Source organism: Oryctolagus cuniculus, chromosome 1 (genome assembly GCF_051225735.1).
Source record: "Oryctolagus cuniculus isolate XC-2025 breed Fujian yellow rabbit chromosome 1, ASM5122573v1, whole genome shotgun sequence".
NCBI classification, from domain to species: domain Eukaryota; kingdom Metazoa; phylum Chordata; class Mammalia; order Lagomorpha; family Leporidae; genus Oryctolagus; species Oryctolagus cuniculus.
Genome location: NC_142867.1, coordinates 142,895,205 through 142,912,692, shown reverse-complemented (window position 1 = coordinate 142,912,692; position 17,488 = coordinate 142,895,205). Strand labels below are relative to the sequence as shown.

Genomic DNA, 17,488 nt, shown 5'->3' with positions numbered 1-17,488 from the left:
ACAGAGAGAGAGGGAGGGAGGCAGAAACAAAGATCTTCCATCAACTGGCTCATTCACCAAATGGCTGCAGCAGTCAGGACTGGGACAGGCCAAAGCCAGGAGCCAGGGTCTTCTTCAGGATCTCCCGTGTGGGTGCAGAGCCCGAAGCACTTGGGCCATCTTCCTCTGCTTTTCCAGCTGCATTAGAAGGGAGCTGGATCGGAAGTGGAGCAGTTGAGACTCAAACTGGTGCTTGTCTGGGATGCTGGCATGCAGACAGCGGCTTAACCTGCTGCACCACAGCACCCACCTCAGTTTGGATTTATAACCATTCACCCTCTGAGGCTGCAGGGAGGACCTAGCTTCTTTGATATCAATGAATTTTTCTTCCACAAAATCAGGGTTCTGTTAGTAAGGGAAAGAGTGGATTTTGGGTAAGACACACAAGTGAGGCTACAAATTATGAAGTGTCTGCCTTATTAAGAAACCAAATTTGGCTGGCGCCGCAGCTCACTAGGCTAATCCTCTGCCTTGCGGCACCGGCACACCAGGTTCTAGTCCTGGTCAGGGCGCCGGATTCTGTCCCGGTTGCCCCTCTTCCAGGCCAGCTCTCTGCTGTGGCCCGGGAGTACAGTGGAGGATGGCCCGAGTACTTGGGCCCTGCACCCCATGGGAGACCAGGATAAGTACCTGGCTCCTGCCTTCGGATCAGTGCGGTGGCGGCCATTGGAGGGTGAACCAACGGCAAAAGGAAGACCTTTCTCTCTGTCTCTCTCTCACTGTCCACTCTGCCTGTCAAAACAAAAACAAAAACAAAAAACAAAAAAACAAACAAAACACTGAATTGAGGAGTTTCTGCCTTCAGACAACACAATTTTTAAAAAATTTTTTTGAAAAACAGAGTTACAGAGAAAGAGGGAGAGACGGAAAGAGGAAGAGAGACAGACAGAGAGAGAAGTGGGGAACTTGAACAAAAAGACAAGCAAGACACTGAGGCTTTGGCAGGAAACAGTATTTGCATGCCGGCATAAGGCTCAGTTGGATTCATATCCAAAACTCTGAGCCTTGAACAAAGATGGGTATTTCCTTATATACCTTTTAGCTCCTTTGTCTTCCTTATATGGCTACATACATTTTGATTGGATGTTCTAATGCTACATGATGGCTACAGGGATTGCTATAGGGTTGCCCATGCATACCTAGTTACACATTTCACTGATAATGTAAACTAGTTTCCCTTTATAGGTCTAATATTTTCCCCTTATATACAGTGAACTATACGTTAACTAACACTGGTTAGCACTACGCACCGGGCTGACAGGCAGATTCTGAAACTGTCATGAGCAACGTGATACTGCTGCTTTCCTTTCCCAGGTAAGTCCTTCTCTCTTCTCTATTTCTGGAAGGCCCCTATTGGGGGGGGGAGGGGGAGAGGGAGAGAGGGAGAGAGGAATAGAAAGAGGAATAGAAAGAGGGAGAGAAAGAGGGAGAGAAAGAGAAAGAATGTATTTCTCCTGCCCACTGGCTCACTCCCCAAATGGCTGCAACAGCTAGGGCCAGGCCAGGTTGAAGTCAGGAGCCTGGAACTCCATCTATGTCTCCCATGTGGGTGCAGGGACCCAAGCACTTAGACCATAATGGAGCATGGATAAAAAGTCTTAGATCTGTTTTAGCCTCTAGCCTACGTGACTGAAGAAGCAGACCTCAGCCCCTGCCCCACTGAGATATTCTTTTTTTAAAAAAAATATTTTGGCCGGCGCCGCGGCTCACTAGGCTAATCCTCCACCTTGCGGCACTGGCACACCGGGTTCTAGTCCCGGTCGGGGCGCTGGATTCTGTCCCGGTTGCCCCTCTTCCAGGCCAGCTCTCTGCTGTGGCCAGGGAGTGCAGTGGAGGATGGCCCAAGTGCTTGGGCCCTGCACCCCATGGGAGACCAGGAGAAGCACCTGGCTCCTGTCATCAGATCAGCGTGGTGCGCCGGCCGCAGCGCGCTGGCCGCGACAGCCATTGGAGGGTGAACCAACGGCAAAGGAAGACCTTTCTCTCTCTGTCTCTCTCTCTCTCTCTCTCTCTCACTGTCCACTCTGCCTGTCAAAAAAAAAATTTTATTTATTTGAAAGACAGAGTTATAGAGAGAGGTAGAGCCAGAGAGAGAGAGAGAGAGAGAGAGAGAGAGAGAGAGGTCTTCCATCTGCTGGTTCACTCCCCAAATGACCACAATGGTCAGAACTGAGCTGATCTGAAGCCAGGAGCCAGGAGCTTCTTCCAGGTCTTCTATGTGGGTGCAGGGGCACAAGGACTTGGGCCATCTTCTGCTGCTTTCCCAGGCCAAGCAGAGAGCTGAATCAGAAGTGGAGCAGCCAGGACTAGAACCGGTGCCCATATGGGATGCCAGTGCTGCAGGCTGGGGCTTTAACCTGCTGTGTTATAGCACCAGCCTCAACCACTGAGATATTCTCCTCCTGCTTTCTTCTTCAAATGCCTTAAAGTCACCACAATGCCTGCTTTTCTCCTCCCTCAGCCCCACTGCCACCCCCACCCCCATCTCCAGAGAGAATTTCTGTGCAGACCTGCTCAGCCCTGCCTTCTGCCGGTCCTCTCATGGCTCTCTGCTGCCATACGCTATATAAAAGCTGGCCTGTGGAAGGGTTTTTGCTCTCTGCTTCCTGTCCGGCCCGAGTTCACACCAGCAATTAGCCCCTCTCAGGTTCAGTCCCTTTGGAATACACTTGCTCTGGCTGTGAATTTGTCTCTTGCCTCCTCTCTGTCCTGTTCCTCTTTCCTAACAGACCATCTTCTGTTGCTTTCCCAGGCACATTAGCAGGGAGCTGAATGGGAAGTGGAGCCGCTGGGACTGCAACAAGTGCTCATACGGACTGCTGGCATCGCAGGCTTAACTCGCTGAGCCTCAAAGCCAGCCCCCAGACATCACATTCTGCAGGCCTTTCTTTCCTGGTCTCAGGGCCTGGGGTTACTGAAGTGACCCACACTCCCTTCCAGAGGATCTTTCTCCTTCCTATCCGTAGCATATGAAATCTGCAAATGTCTTTACTGTACCTTCCTCTTGGCTCCTCATCTTGTATGTCAGAATTAGATTTGGAGGAACAAAGAGCTACAAAATAAAGCAACTTTCTAAAAAAGAGCAGCCTCTTTCTCTTGGTTCATGTGCAGAGGTAGCTAGTTCCCAGCTGGCATGATGGCTCTGCCCAAAAGGCCCTCAGGGACCCTGACTTGTACCTTCTTGCGTCCCCATAAAGCTACAGTTGAACTAGATGCAAGATGACACTCTAGAAGCAGCCCAACCTCTGCATTCCAAGCACTACGGAGGAGGGTGGGAATTAGAAGACAAACTGTTCCCCATCTGTTTCTAAGGATGGTTGCCACAACCTGCCACATTGTGCATTGCTTAACAACGGGGATACATCTGAGAAATGCATTCGTAGGCAATTCTGTTGTCACGTTAACATCACAGCCTGCACTGACACGAACCTAGACGGTGCAGGTCAGTTGACATCCGGCCTCTCAACACATCTCCTGGTAAACAGGAGCTGTCAAAGGCTGCTGTAGGTGTAACACAGCACACTGCTGTAGGGTAAGATTTTTTTCATACACAGAGGGCATATACTCTAAAATAATGATAGAAAGTATGGTATAGTAGATACAGAAAGCAGTAACACTGTCATTTATTATCAACTATTGGGTATTGTACATATAATTGTGTGTGCTATCTTTATGTGTGACTGGTAGCATAGATTTGGTCACACCAGCATCGCTGCAAACAATGCTATGAGGTTACAATGGCTACGGCCCCACTAGGTGACAGGAATTTTTTCAGCTCCACTACAAAGTTACGGGACCACTGTGATATGGGTGGCCTGCCATCGACCCAAATGTCATTATGCAGCATAGCACTATTCTTTTTCTAATGGTTGTTAGCCAGTGCTTAGCCACAGGGCCACAGACAGCTTGCAAGAGAGCCTGGAAAACCCATCTTTCTTCTGGGGAGTCATGCGCCCAGTTAAAATAAGACTGTTCTGCCTAAAAAGTTGAGAGTTTTGTTACTATGAAGGAAAGAGACTGGCCATTGAGGGACAGCCAGCAGGCTCTGTCATTCTTTCCTCCATTGAACTCTGTCCACCTGAGCCAAGTAGAAATTCTTTTGAAATGGAATCCAATGCACTAAATCTCACTGGGGATATGAAGAGATTTCATGGCTCTGATAGCATCAGAGGAAAAAATGCTCATTAATGAGAATCATATCCAAAACCAGACTATACATCCTTCCATTACCCAGACCTGAGGGGCATACGAGTACCTCTGCTTGTGGTATGAAAAACTGCTCAAATATGAGTTTTAGATCTGCAAGACCAAGGATTTCAGGAGTCACTTGAACGAAGACAAGATGTTGGCTCTTGTCACATTGACTATGTAAAGGTGAATTTGTGCATGTGAGCAAAACCATTTAAATCAAAATTAAACTTACATAGAAGACTTTCATCAATAAGAGCATTTCTGGAGCAAATGTCATTATGCCAATTGAATGCCAAGATCAATCTTATATTACAGTTAAACTGTTTCTCATTCTCTCCACTTTATTAAAAGTATTTTCACTGGAATCAGTTTCAGTTCTCTTACATGTAAACTTTATATTTTAATTATAATTCAGTGTTATTTTTTCCCTTCATGACAAATTATAACCATTAGTGTTTTTGACATTACAAGATTTCTTTTGTGGTTAATTAACCATGGCCAACTTCTTTTCTATTCAAACTTTGTAGATCTAAGTTTTGTCAAGAACATTAGATTTTTCCATCAATTTCCAATAAATGACATTTTTCTTTGTCTGTCTTTCTCAAGTTTTCTGGTTTTAAATATTAATCAACAATTATTTTTCAGGTGTTTTAAAGGATTTATTTATATTTATTTGGAAGGCAGAATGACAGATGGGTGTGTGTGTGTGAGAGAGAGAGAGAGAGAGAGAGAGAGAGAGAACTTCCATCCCTGGTTCATTTCACAAATGGCTACAATGCACCAGAGCTGGGCCAGGCTGAAGCCAGGAGCCAGGAACTGCATCCGGGTCTCTCACACGTCTAGCAGGGGCCCAAGCACTTGAGTCATCTTCTGCTGCCTTCGCAGGTGCATCAGCAGAGAGCTAGACAGGAAGCAGAGCCACTGGGACTCGAACCCTCACCCTGATATGCAATGTCGGTGGTGAAAGCAGTGGCTTCACCCTCTGTGCTGTCATTGCCAGCTCTTCAGTCAGTTTTTACTCTGCAGCAAAAGCCTGTCCAGTTTTAGCTACTGTTAATTTCGTTTTGTATTGATTTTTTTCTATCAAGTCCCATGTTTCCTGTCAAACTGGTCACAAAAAAACAGGCAAAAAATACTTCCCAAATTCTAGGCAACTATTCTGGCATGTTTGGCTTTAGAGATAGAATTTTCAGACAAAACCAACTGTAGGCATCACCTCATTCAACATTCACATTTTGCAAGGGAGAAATGCAAGGTGCAAAGAGGCCAGACAACTTGTCCGCAGGAAGCTGATGAAGGCCTGAGCAAGTGTTGGAGAGGATGGAGGTGATGGGCAGATGTGATAAATGCTGATGGGAAGTGGGATGAGGGAGTGACCAGCATTTACAGTTTGACTGGTTTCAGGGTGGGCATTGTGGTATAGTGGGATAAGTGGCCCACATTCCGTATTTGCAACCTGGCTATTCCACTCCCAGCCCAGCTTCCTGCTAATGCATCCTGGAAGGCGGCAGATGACAGCCCAGTAATTGGGTTTCCTCCACCCATGTAGGAGTTCAGGCTGAGTTCTGGGATCCTGGCTTCAAGCGTGGCTCAGCCTTGCCTCTTGTGGGCATTTGGGAAGAGAACCAGTGGATGGAAGTTCTCACACTCTCTGTCACTTTGTCTTTCAAGTAGATGAAAATTAAACCATTTTTTTTAAATGAGAGGACCCAACATTACTACAATGATACTCTTACTTGGCAGGAATCAAGGGGAGCTGAGGAGGGACCACGAACTCCAGTTCTCAGTCTCTAACCACGGGTTTCACTCTTTCATGTTGACTGCCTGGTGGCTGTAGGCTTTGGGGTTTGGAGCCTCTGGTGCAACATAAAGACCACAGGGAATTCGAGTTAAGGGAAAGGGAAAAGAAGAGGTGCCCCCATGGAAATGAGGGGAGATGGTTAGCAAGGTAAGAGGAGGGCCTAAAGGCCCAGAAGCAAAGGGGCAAAGGAATTGGGTTTGAAAGGAAGAGGGATGGATCTTGTTTTTGTTGTTCTTACCCAGAATTTTGGTTAGGCCTAAGATTTAGGAGTCATTTTTGAAACCTTTCTTTTCCTTATCATCCATATGTAATCCATCACCAAGTCTGTCATATCTGCTTCCGAATTACTCCTTAAATGTTTCCATTCCTATCATTTCTTACCTGATCGTTGCCAGAGCAGCTCTTTGGATCCTTTCTTGATGGCCAACAAATTCATACTACACACAGCAGCCAGGAGGATGAGCTTGTAAAACCACATCCAGTTCTTCCTTGGCTTCCCATTACACTTGGGACAAAATCTATGCTCCTCACATTGGTCCAGAAAGGCTGTTCTTGCTTTGTTCTTCTCATCCTCTGCTCCGCCATGGTCTTGCTTTCAATTTCTTAAGGGGATGACATGCTGTTCTCTTCCCATAGCCCTTGTACCTGCAGATTTTCCCAAAGCACTGGCCTCTCCTGTTGTCAGTCAATGGGCCTTTTCAGAGGGCCCTTCTTTGGCATCACAAATCAAAGGGGCATCCACCTCCCTTTACTTTCTCAGCAACCCGTTGCCTTCCACAGATGCATATATGTAACGTCCCTCAAAGATCGTTGTCTTGGGGCCGGCGCTGTGCTGCAGCAGCTTAACGCCCTGGCCTAAAGTGCCAGCATCCCATAGGGGCGCTGGTTCCAGACCCGGCTGCTCTACTTCCCCTCCGGCTCTCTGACATGGCCTGAGAAAGCAGTAGAAGATGGCCCAAGTCCTTGGGGCCCTGCACCTGTGTGGGAGACCTGGAAGAAGCTCCTGGCTCCGGATCCGCACAGCTCCGGCCGTTGCGGCCAGTTGGGGAGTGGACCATCGGATGGAAGACCTCTCTCTCTGCATCTCCTCTCTCTGTGTAACTCTTTCAAATAAATAAATAAATCTTTTATTTTAAAAAGATCGTTGTCTCAACTACAAAGTGACCTGCATGAGGGCAGGCAGGTTCACTGCTGTACCCCCAGAATCTGGAATAGGGCTTGCCTGGCGCATACTAGCACCTGTAGAATGTCTGGTGCCCCATTTTCAACACAGAATGGAAAATTACTGTTAGCAGATGCAGCACGGAAGAAGGTGACTTTGTAACTTCCTATGCTGTAAGATAATAAAGTCTGGTTTTCACTGTACCTCCCGAATCCACTTGGGCCGACAAGCGAAGCTATTTCCCACCCACCTTAATAAATTATGGCATAAATAACAGGTATGTAAACAAGGTACGTCACAGCCAGCAGGGGCAGAGTAGATTAAGGAATAAAAAGTTTACAAATGTTAACTCCATAGTATTTTTCCTCTTATGAGCCAAAAGATTTTTCTAATTAGCACTCAAGTCCGGCGCCACAACAATCCCAAACGTAGGAAGCGCTAGGGCCGCCCCAGCACAACAACGCAGCTCCGCGCCTGCGCAGACTTCCTCCTGGCGGCCCCGCCCCGCTCGGCCCGAAGGGGCGGGCTCGGCGGCCCGCGGCCCGGGCGCGCGTGAATGACGTCACTGGGCGCGTGCCCGGGTAGCCCGTAGTAACCCGGAGTCTGCGGAAGTGGAGACTGGTGTGGGCAGGCAGCTGAGACAGGTAACCTGTGCGCTCCCTGTTGGGTCCTCCCTGCCGTCCTGTCCTCTTGTGCCCGGATGGCTGGCGGAGGCGGCAGCGTCCTGTGCTGAAGGCGACGGAAAGCCAACCCCTACCCAAACCTTTGCTGCTGCTTCAGCGGGGACTGTGTTCACCTGTCGGGGAGACTGGGCGGAGCCAGTAGCTCTCACCTGAGGGTCTCGCTCTCGGGGTAGCACTGGCCTCTGCCAGGCTGCACAGACACCCCCACCCCCACCCCCACTCCCCCACCCCCGGCCTTCGCTGCTCCTTCCTCTCTTCCCCAGGCCCTTCTCACCCGCCTGGCTCGTCTTTTAAGTCTTCAACATAGTGTCAGATTCTGTTTCCACTTGACGGGAAGCCCACCCAGCTCCCCTCGTCCCTGAGGGTCCCCGGCTGTGACCACCGAGTTTTGAGCTTTGGGTATCCGTAAAGAACATTCGTTCTCTGTCACTCTGGAGTTCTGCTCAGTCCCCCGCGCGCGTGGTGTGTGCGTGTGTTGGGGGGGAGGCGCCGTGATGTGAGCATCTATTTGTGATAATAAATGGGCCACATGGGTCCAGTCAGCCGTTGATTTGCATTTCACCACAATGCTCCTTGCCCCTGGATTGCTTTCTGGTTTTCCAGCAAGTGCTGACAATCATTGCACAGGTAGCCCTAAAATAAGCGAGGAACAGAACATGCTGGGAATGTTTAACTCGCTAAAGAAAATAATAGGATTAATAATTGTATTTATGTATTTGAAAGGCAGCGTGATAGTGAGAGGGAGAAAGAAATCTCCTATCTGTTGGTTCACTCCCCAAATGGCTTCAGTAGCAGGGGCCTGGCCTCCACCTGGGTCTTCCACGTGGGTGGCAGGGGACCATGTACTTGGTCCCCTTCCACTGTTCTCGCAGGTGCATTAACAGGAAGCTGGTTCAGAAGTGGAGTAGCCAAGACTGGAACTGGGGCTCAGGTGTGGGCAGCTTAGCTCACTGTGCCACAGCACTGGCCCCAGGATTCAATTTTTTTTAAAAGATTTGTTTATTTATTTGAAATGCAGAGTTACAATGAGGAAGGGAGAAGCAGAGATTTTTCCGTGTAGTGTTTCACTCCCTAAATGGGTGTGAAACCAGGCTGAAACTAGGAGCCTGGAACTCCATCCAAGTCTCCCACATGGCAGGGGCTCAAGTACTTGGACCATCTTCCCTTGCTTACTGGAGGTGGAGCAGCTGGGTCTTGAACCAGCACTAGTATGGGATGTCTGTCTTGCAGGCAGCAGTTTGACCCGCGGTACAATACCAGCCCCTCATAATTGTTGATTAAGGAATAATATGTTATTACAAAACCAGCCAGCAAAGATGCTGAGTATAAGGGATAAGAAATAGAATTCTAAATTCCTTGATCTTGTTGACGGTTTTGTTTTGTATTTTCTTGTACTTTTAGTACATTCCATTTGTGAGTATATTGTAATTCATATAGTTCTGGGAAGCCTAACAATGACTTGTTAACTGGTAAGTTTAAACTTCCAGTAATTGGGGGATGAAGTGGAATAAGATTAGGGAATAATAATAGTTGTTGATTGTTGACCGTCTGCTGGCTCCCAGGGGCTGTGTTCCACAATTTGAGTACGTTTTCTTCTTAGCCAATAAGAAGTTATTGGGCGTTAGGGATTCTAGTCCACACACACAGAGGAGGAAACAGGCTCAGTTAGGTGAAAGTGACTTACCACAAATTCACAGTAACTGAATGGCAGAGCCAGATTTAATTCAGGCCTGTGTATGACTTCAAAGTCTATATTTGTTTTATTAAATTACACTTGATAATCCAGTTCTAGGCTTTTTACAGTAGTCACGCATTCATTTATCTATCCCAATGATTTGATGTTTTATAATGTCTTTAGGATAAAATTCTGATATTCATGGAATTAAGACATCTGGAAAGCTTAATTTGTTTTACACACACACACACACACACAAATACTCCTCATCTTTAAGAATGAGATAAATAAAAATGAAAGTAAAAGCCTTCTTTTTGGAGCTGTCAGGGAATGCGTAATTTTGTAGTTGAGAGTTTAACCTCTTTAGAAATGAAAATCATATTGACTGTTTTAGGTGGAAATTTTAAAAATTTAAAAGGCAGTTCCTTGCCCTCGTAAACACTAAGTTGTATTGAACAGATTTTTAACCTTTTATACGGCCATGAGCATCATTTGCTGTCCTGTGTTATAATATGGTCATTTTCTCAGAGCTTTTATTGAATTTGACTCCCAAACTGCTTTGCATTTTGAATTTGCCTATACTTTTTGTAGTTCTTTTCGCAGTGTCGCCAAGAGTTGGTAATGTATAACAATTAAAACTGGGAACCAGACTTCTGTGGTTCAAATCCTAGCTCTTCCACTTATTAGCAGCACAGGGGACCTATGTAAGGCACTTGAACTCTATATACCTCAGTTTTCTCATTTGTGAAGGGGATAATAGAATACTTAGAAGATTTTTGTGGCGATGTGATGAATTACTATATGTAAAGATCTTAGAATACAGCTAAGTAAAAAAGGTCACGGACAGTAGAGTTAAAAGATAAGTCTATTTTGGTACAAAAATATTGAAATCCATGTAAAGTTTTTCAATAATATACATTTTTCTCAGACTTTTTTAAGCGCTCATGTTTGTGGAAAGAGCTACATGTTTGCTAATTCTACTGTTATCCTGGTTTTGACATTAGGTCGTTGAAATTCACATTCTAGTTCTTTTGAAAATTGTTGTTTCTTGAATGATATTTGATATAATTGCCAGCTTAGTAGATGATTAAATTAACTCCTTCCTCTTGGGCCATTCTTGGAAAATGTCTCAATCCACTTTCATTGTATTTTTGCAATGCAGTGGGCATTTTGCATGAAGTGTTCGGAGTGGAGATTTTAAATACTTCACTTTATGTATCAAAATAATGACGTATAATTTCTGTTTTGAAATTGGGCTCTATGTCAGTGGTTTAAATTAGCAACTGTTAACACTTTACTTTGACAACCAGTTGATTTACATATTATTTAAAGTGCCTTGCATAGATATACAAATTTTAAACCAAGGATAGCTAAGAGTTGGTATTGACTCCTTTTTGATGTTCATAGTTAGGAAGTTGAGAATGAGTAAGTAGTCTGTCCTTTGTTTAAATACCATTAGGGCTGCCTGCTACTCATGTCATACATTTCTGTTGAAAATATTCATATATGCTGTACTTCCTAAATTATTTTTAAGGTAAACAGTTCAGTGGCATTAAGTATGTTCATAATGTTGTGTTATGGTCACCATTATCCATTTTTCAGAACTTTTTCATCATCCTAAGCAGAAACTGTACTCATTAAATAATAACTCTTCCTCTCACCTCCTGGTCCCTGGTAACCTCTGTTCTACTTTCTTTCCCTGTGGGTTTGCCTCTTCTGGGTACCTCATATGGGTGGAATCATATAATCTTTGTCCTTTTGTTAGTGGGTTGTAAGTATAATATTTTTAAGGTTCATCCATGATTTAGCATGTGTCAGATTTTCATTCCGTTTTGAGGCAAGGTAATATTCATTTGTGTGGATATACCATACGTTCTATTTGTGATGCATTTGAATTAGCTTTTTGTCTCATATTGTATTAATGCCGTTCTTAGTGATTTGATTTTCTAAGCTTCTAGAGGATCTGAACGGAGATATATCAACAGACATAATATTGTTTTTGAAAATGCCTGGTGTACATTGTTAAGCTGGAGTCTCAGCATATATTATGGTGTAATCATCTCTCCTAGTATTTTGTCTTAAAAATAGACAGGAAAATAAAATTATGATAACTACCCAGTATTTCTTTTATTTTTAATGTTTATTTTCATCTCCTTGAAAGGCACAGCAACAGAGAGAAGGATAGAGACAGAGACAAAGGGAGAGAGATCTTCCATCTGCTGGTTCACTCCTCAAATGCCCATAGTGGCCAGGACCAGGCCAACCGAAGCCAGGAACTCTATCTGGGTCTATCGTGTGGGTAGGGACCCAAGAGCTCATTATCTGCTGCCTGCCAGGACACATTAGCAGGAAGCTGGATGGGAAGTGGAGCAATCAGGGCTAGAACTGGAACTCCAGTATGGGTTGTGGGTATCCCAAGTGGTGATTCAGCCTGCTGCACCATGCCTGTCTCATGTTACCTAATATTTCTGTGGAGTTTACAATATACCAGGCAGTGTGCTAAGTACTTAGCCAATGAAGCAGACACTATTATTGTTCTCGTTTTAGACATGAGGAAATGGAAACACAGAGAAATTTAGCAAATTACTGAGACTGTGAGGCTGGTAGGTGGTGAAACTGGGATGTGAATTCTGGCTGTCTAGCTTCAGATTTCAGTTATCCCTAGGTTTAGTCAATTTCAACTTTGCAGTGTAAGTTTATTTGCCTGTCACACTCTTCTTCTATCTTTTTTATTCTCTCTTTAAAACTGAAAATTACTTTTGAACCTAGTAGTCAATGGATGAGCAACTGAACCCAAACTATCAAAAGGGTAACAGGTGTCTCCTCTCATTTGGGGGCAATAAAATTTAAATGGAATTTGGACTTCATTTTCACAGCTTAGTTCTTATCCTTCTCTGAGAGACTTATCTTTGAAAAGCAAATCCCAAAACTTTTTATGACCTCATACTGCATATATATGTGCTGGTATTTGATTTTTAATATATACAATTCCCACACTACAGGAACTCAATGGGTAGAAAGAGCTTTTTGTTCATAATGATTTTGACTATTAGAGTGGTTTATGGCATACTCATTTTGCTGACAACTCATTACTGTGTTGCTTTTGATTCCTGAAGAAATTATTTTGAAATAACATTTTTACATACATAATCAATTTCATTGTAATTTTTTCTTCTTTTGCTTATATTTTATTTCTTTGACATTTGCAATTGAAGGTTTAGTTTTTGAAAGTGACAGAAATCATGGGACTGGTGCTGTGGCATAGTGGGTAAAGCCACTGCCTGTAACACCGGCATCCCATATGGGTGTCAGTTCAAGTCCTGTTCACTCCATTGCACATTCAGCTCCCTGCTAATGTACCCAGGGAAGCAGCAGAAGATGGCACACATGGAAGAAGCTCCTGACTCCTGGCTTCAGATCGACTCATCTCTTGCCATGTGGCCATTTGGGGAGTGAACCAGTGGATGGAAGATCTCTGTCTCTGTCTCTCTCTCTCTCTCCCTCTCTCTCTGTAACTCTGCCTTTCAAATTAATGAATAAATCAACCTTTAAATAAAGGGGGCTGCTACAGGCATATAATCGATAGAAGCTAGAGATGCTGCTGAACATCCTACAACATACGAGACGCAGTAGTCTGTGTTTTCACAAATCGTCAGGCAGTTGTAGTGGCAGAGCCACAAGGCTGAGAAACAGTGAGTGAAAACTGCTTGCCGGAACATCCTTTAATCTTTATGCAGGGATGGCATTCCACTTTTTAGAATATGCTGTTTGAAGTTGGACAGAATGGACTGTGATTCGCTACAGATACCAGTAACAGGTAACATTGTTCTTTTATGTATAGAATACCCTCTGTTCATGGCTGCAGTTCACCCTGGGATCTAAATTCTAGATTATAATGGAAGAAGGCTCTTCACCTTACCTCTTTTTTTTTTTTTTTAAATGTTTCCTGAATCTTTTCTTCTAAAAACTTTATATATGCAGTGATCTGTGAGAATCCTGCTTTCATGGCTTTGCCATGACAAGAGTTGGTTTAAGTAGCTCAATGGTTCAGAAGCATTAGCTATGTACGGATTATCTGGACATCTTATTTAAAATATGAATTACTGACTGCTATCCTTGGAGATTCTGCTTTAGTACATATAACATAGTGTTCAAGACTCTGTATTTTTTTGGAAAAATATTTATTTGAAAGGCAGAGTTACAGAGAGGCAGAGGCAGAGAAAGAGAGAGAGAGAGAGAGGTCTTTCATCCACTGGTTCTCTCCCCAGATGGCCGCAATGGCCAGAGCTGAGCTGATCCAAAGCCAGGAGCCAGGAGCTTCTTCCAGATCCCCCATGTGGGTGCAGGGGCTTAAGTACTTGGACCATCTTCTACTGCTTTCCCAGGCCATAGCAGAGAGCTAGATTGGAAGTGGAGCAGCTAGGACTTGAACCAGTGTCCAAATGGGATGCTGGCACTGCAGGTGATGGCTTTACCATTACGCTACAATGCCGGCCCTGAAGAGTCTGTATTTTTAGCAAGTATCATCTCCACAAGCCCACTCTCCCTTGCCCTCCATTTTTTTCTGGTACATGTGGGCCTCACAACAGACTCTGAGAAACACTGTGCTAGCTTTCCAAAGACAGAGGGGTGATTTATCTGATTATAATTTTACTTTGGGGAATTTCAAGATGTAAATGTTTTCATGAATTTCTAAGAATGTTCGCAGATATGAATTTTTTTTTTTTTTTGACAGAGTGGACAGTGAGAGAGAGAGAGACAGAGAGAAAGGTCTTCCTTTGCCGTTGGTTCACCCTCCAATGGCTGCCGTGGCTGGCGCACTGCGCTGATCTGAAGGCAGGAGCACCCTCCCATGGGGTGCAGGGCCCAAGCACTTGGGCCATCCTCCACTGCACTCCCCGGCCACAGCAGAGAGCTGGCCTGGAAGAGGGGCAACCGGGACAGAATCCGGCGCCCCGACCGGGACTAGAACCTGGTGTGCCAGCGCTGCTAGGCGGAGGATTAGCCTGTTGAGCCATGGCGCCGGCCCGCAGATATGAATCTTAATTGCTAGTAATGAAGCTACATGGTTGTTTAATATTCACTGGAAAATTTCACAGAGATGGTGGGGATAAAATTATTTGCAAAGTTATGAGTAGTCTTCCTAGGTTAAAAATGTTCTTGAAGGGGCAGGCATTTAACTTAGCAGTTAAGATGCTGGTTAAAACATCAGTGTCCCACTTGGGAATTCCTGGGTTTGAAACAGGGTTCTTAATTCTACTTCTTGCTAATGCTCCCCTGGTGGGCAGCAGGTGATGGCTCAAGTAATTGGGTTCCCGCCACCCATTGGGAGACCTTGATTGAGTTCCCGGTTCCTGGCCTGGCCCAACACTGGCTATTGTGGGAATTTGGGAAGTGAACCAGTGATGGAAGCTTTCTCTTGCTGTTACTCTGCCTTCCAAATTAAAAAAAAAAAAAATGTATATATATATATACACACACATACACACACACATATTTCTGAAGATCACTTTTTTAGCAAGAGATCTAATTTACTTGAAAGGCAGGTTGACAGAGAGAGGGAGGCGCAGAGACTCATTGAGAAAGAGAGCATGCTTAACATCTGCTGATTCATACCCCAAATGCCCACAATAGCCAAGGCTGGGTCAAACTAAAGCCAGGAGCCCAGAACTCCATCTAGGACTCCCAGACGGGTGGCAGGCTCCCAAGTACTTTGGCCATAATCTGCTGCGTTCCCAGGTGCACTAGCAGGAAACTGGATTAGAAGTGGAAGAGCCACAACTTGTAACAGAACTCCAACATGGGATTGAGTGGCTTCAGCTGCTTTGCCACAATGCTCACCCTCTGAAGATCACTTTGACAATACGATATTATAGTACAAAACCATTCAGACTTAATTTTGCAGTTCTATATTTTCTGAATAGTCTTTGAGGAAGCCATCTTTTCAGCTGTGGGGCTACATATTAAAGCTGCACGTGCAGGACGGATGAGTATTCAGTGCAGCAGTTAAGCTGTCACTTGAGGGGCTGGTGCCGTGGTGCAGTGGGTTAACCCATGGCCTGCAGTGCCGGCATCCCAAATGGGTGCTGGTTTGAATCCTGGCTGTTCTACTTCTAATCCAGCTAGCTTCCTGCTAATGCACCTGGGAAAGCAGCAAAAAATGATTTAAGTGCTTGGGTCCCTGCTACCCACGTAGGAGACTGTGATGAAGGTCTAGGCTCCTGGCTGTAGCCTGGCTCAGGCCCAGCCATTTTTGCCATTCGTGGAGTGAACCAGTGGATGGAAGATTCTCTCTCTCTCTCTCTAATTCTTTCTGATAAATAAATAAATCTTAAAAAAAAAAAAAAAGATATCACTTGGGCACTCACCTCCCATATCAGAACGGCTGGGTTTGTGCCCCATCTCCAATTCTGATTCCTGCTTCCTGCTAATGTGCACCCTGGGAGGCAGCAGGTGATGGTTCAAGTACTTGGGTCCCTGCCACATACATGGGAGACCCGGATTGAGTTCTGGGCTTTTGGTTTTGGCCTGTCCGAGCCCTGACTGTTTTGGATATTTGGGGAATGAACTGGTGGATGGAAGATCTCTGTCTACTGTGTCTATCTCTGTTTCTCTGCCTTTCAACAAAGTAAAAAAAAAAAAAAAAAAAAAAAAAAAAAAAAAAAGGGCTTCACACAGGAAAAGAGTAACTTGAGAAAATACTGGAGAAATAATACCTTTTACACAGTCTCCAAGCCATATTTTGAAGCCTACAAGTGTCAACGGTGTTAAGAAAATGCTGTGTTGATGAGCCTACAGGCCAGAATCCTCAGGTCACTATCAGAGCAAGAGTAGATTCATTTAAAATAACTTAGAGGGTTTCTTTTTCCCCTGTATAGAATTGTCAAAACTGCTATCTGGCTTCCAGAAAGATGGTTAATAAACAATAAGAACTCCTTTCAACTCCTCTTAGCAAGCTGTTTCAAACCACGTACTATTCTAATAGTTAAAAATGAATCTAACTCATATTTACTTGAGGTGGAAGGAGTAGTTGTGAGAGAGCCCTGGCTCTGTCTGTGCCCACATCACTCATGGAGGAGGGGGCCACGGTTCAAGCTTTCTTGACTGGTGTTCGCCAGAAGAGAGCTAGGTCTGCCCATCCACCATCAGCCAGCTGGGCCTCAGAGCCTGGCAGTAACACCTGAGCTCTACCACACCAGACTCAAGGATTTGCAGACTGCCTAGCATCCCTGTCTTTCCTTCTGTTCCCCTATGGTGGCCTCTTGTGTGCCATTGTCTTCCTTCATCCGCGTGAATATTATTCTCAAATACTTTGTGCTGGCCAAGCCAGCCCAGTTGCTCCCTCGCGTAGGGAATAAAATAGTACTAAGTTTTGGTGAAAAATGTTTTTCTGAACATTCTAATTTCCCTCTTTGTAGAGTCACAGATATAGATATATCATCAGGATAGAATAGTTTTAAAGTGTTTTTACTTCTACTTTGTATTTACTGTAGAGAATGAGAGCCTGCTCTCCCATCCGATGGTCACTCCCCAGATACGCACAAAGGCCCAGGTAGGGCTGAAGACAGGAACCTGGGAACTCCATCCCAGGAACCCCACATGGAAATGCAGGTGTCAGGAACCCCGTCATCAGCCATCACTGTGACCTTCCAGGGTCTGTGTTAGGAGGAAGTTGGAGCCCAGAGCCAGAGCCAGCTATTGAATTCAGGGACACTGATATGGAATGCAGGCAGTCCAACGGCTGTTTTATCTGCTAGGCCAAACCTTTGTCCCCTCATATCTTTCAACCAGTATCTTTCATTTTTTATACTGGTTGAACATCTCTCATCTGAAATGATTGAAAATCTGAAGTCTTCTGATCACTTGTAGGATGCCATAAGTGGAAAATTCCACACCTGTCCTGATCTGATGGGTCACAATCAAAGCACAAGTGCACT

At 44.9% G+C, this 17,488-nt stretch overlaps 1 protein-coding gene across 25 annotated transcripts in view; it reads left to right on the top strand.

Moving 5' to 3' along the window:
- The first annotated feature begins 7,694 nt into the window (after nt 1-7,694).
- The window catches only part of AOPEP (aminopeptidase O (putative)), a 406,706-nt gene continuing 396,912 nt past the window's right edge, over nt 7,695-17,488 (top strand). For 24 of the 25 annotated variants that reach the window (XR_011379142.2, XR_011379141.2, XR_016236048.1 and 21 more), the window contains exon 1: nt 7,701-7,837. The gene's annotated coding sequence lies outside the window, so the exon portion shown is untranslated. Of the gene's footprint in view, nt 7,838-17,488 lie in introns of all 25 variants that reach the window. The other variant, XM_051859444.3, reaches the window with a different exon arrangement.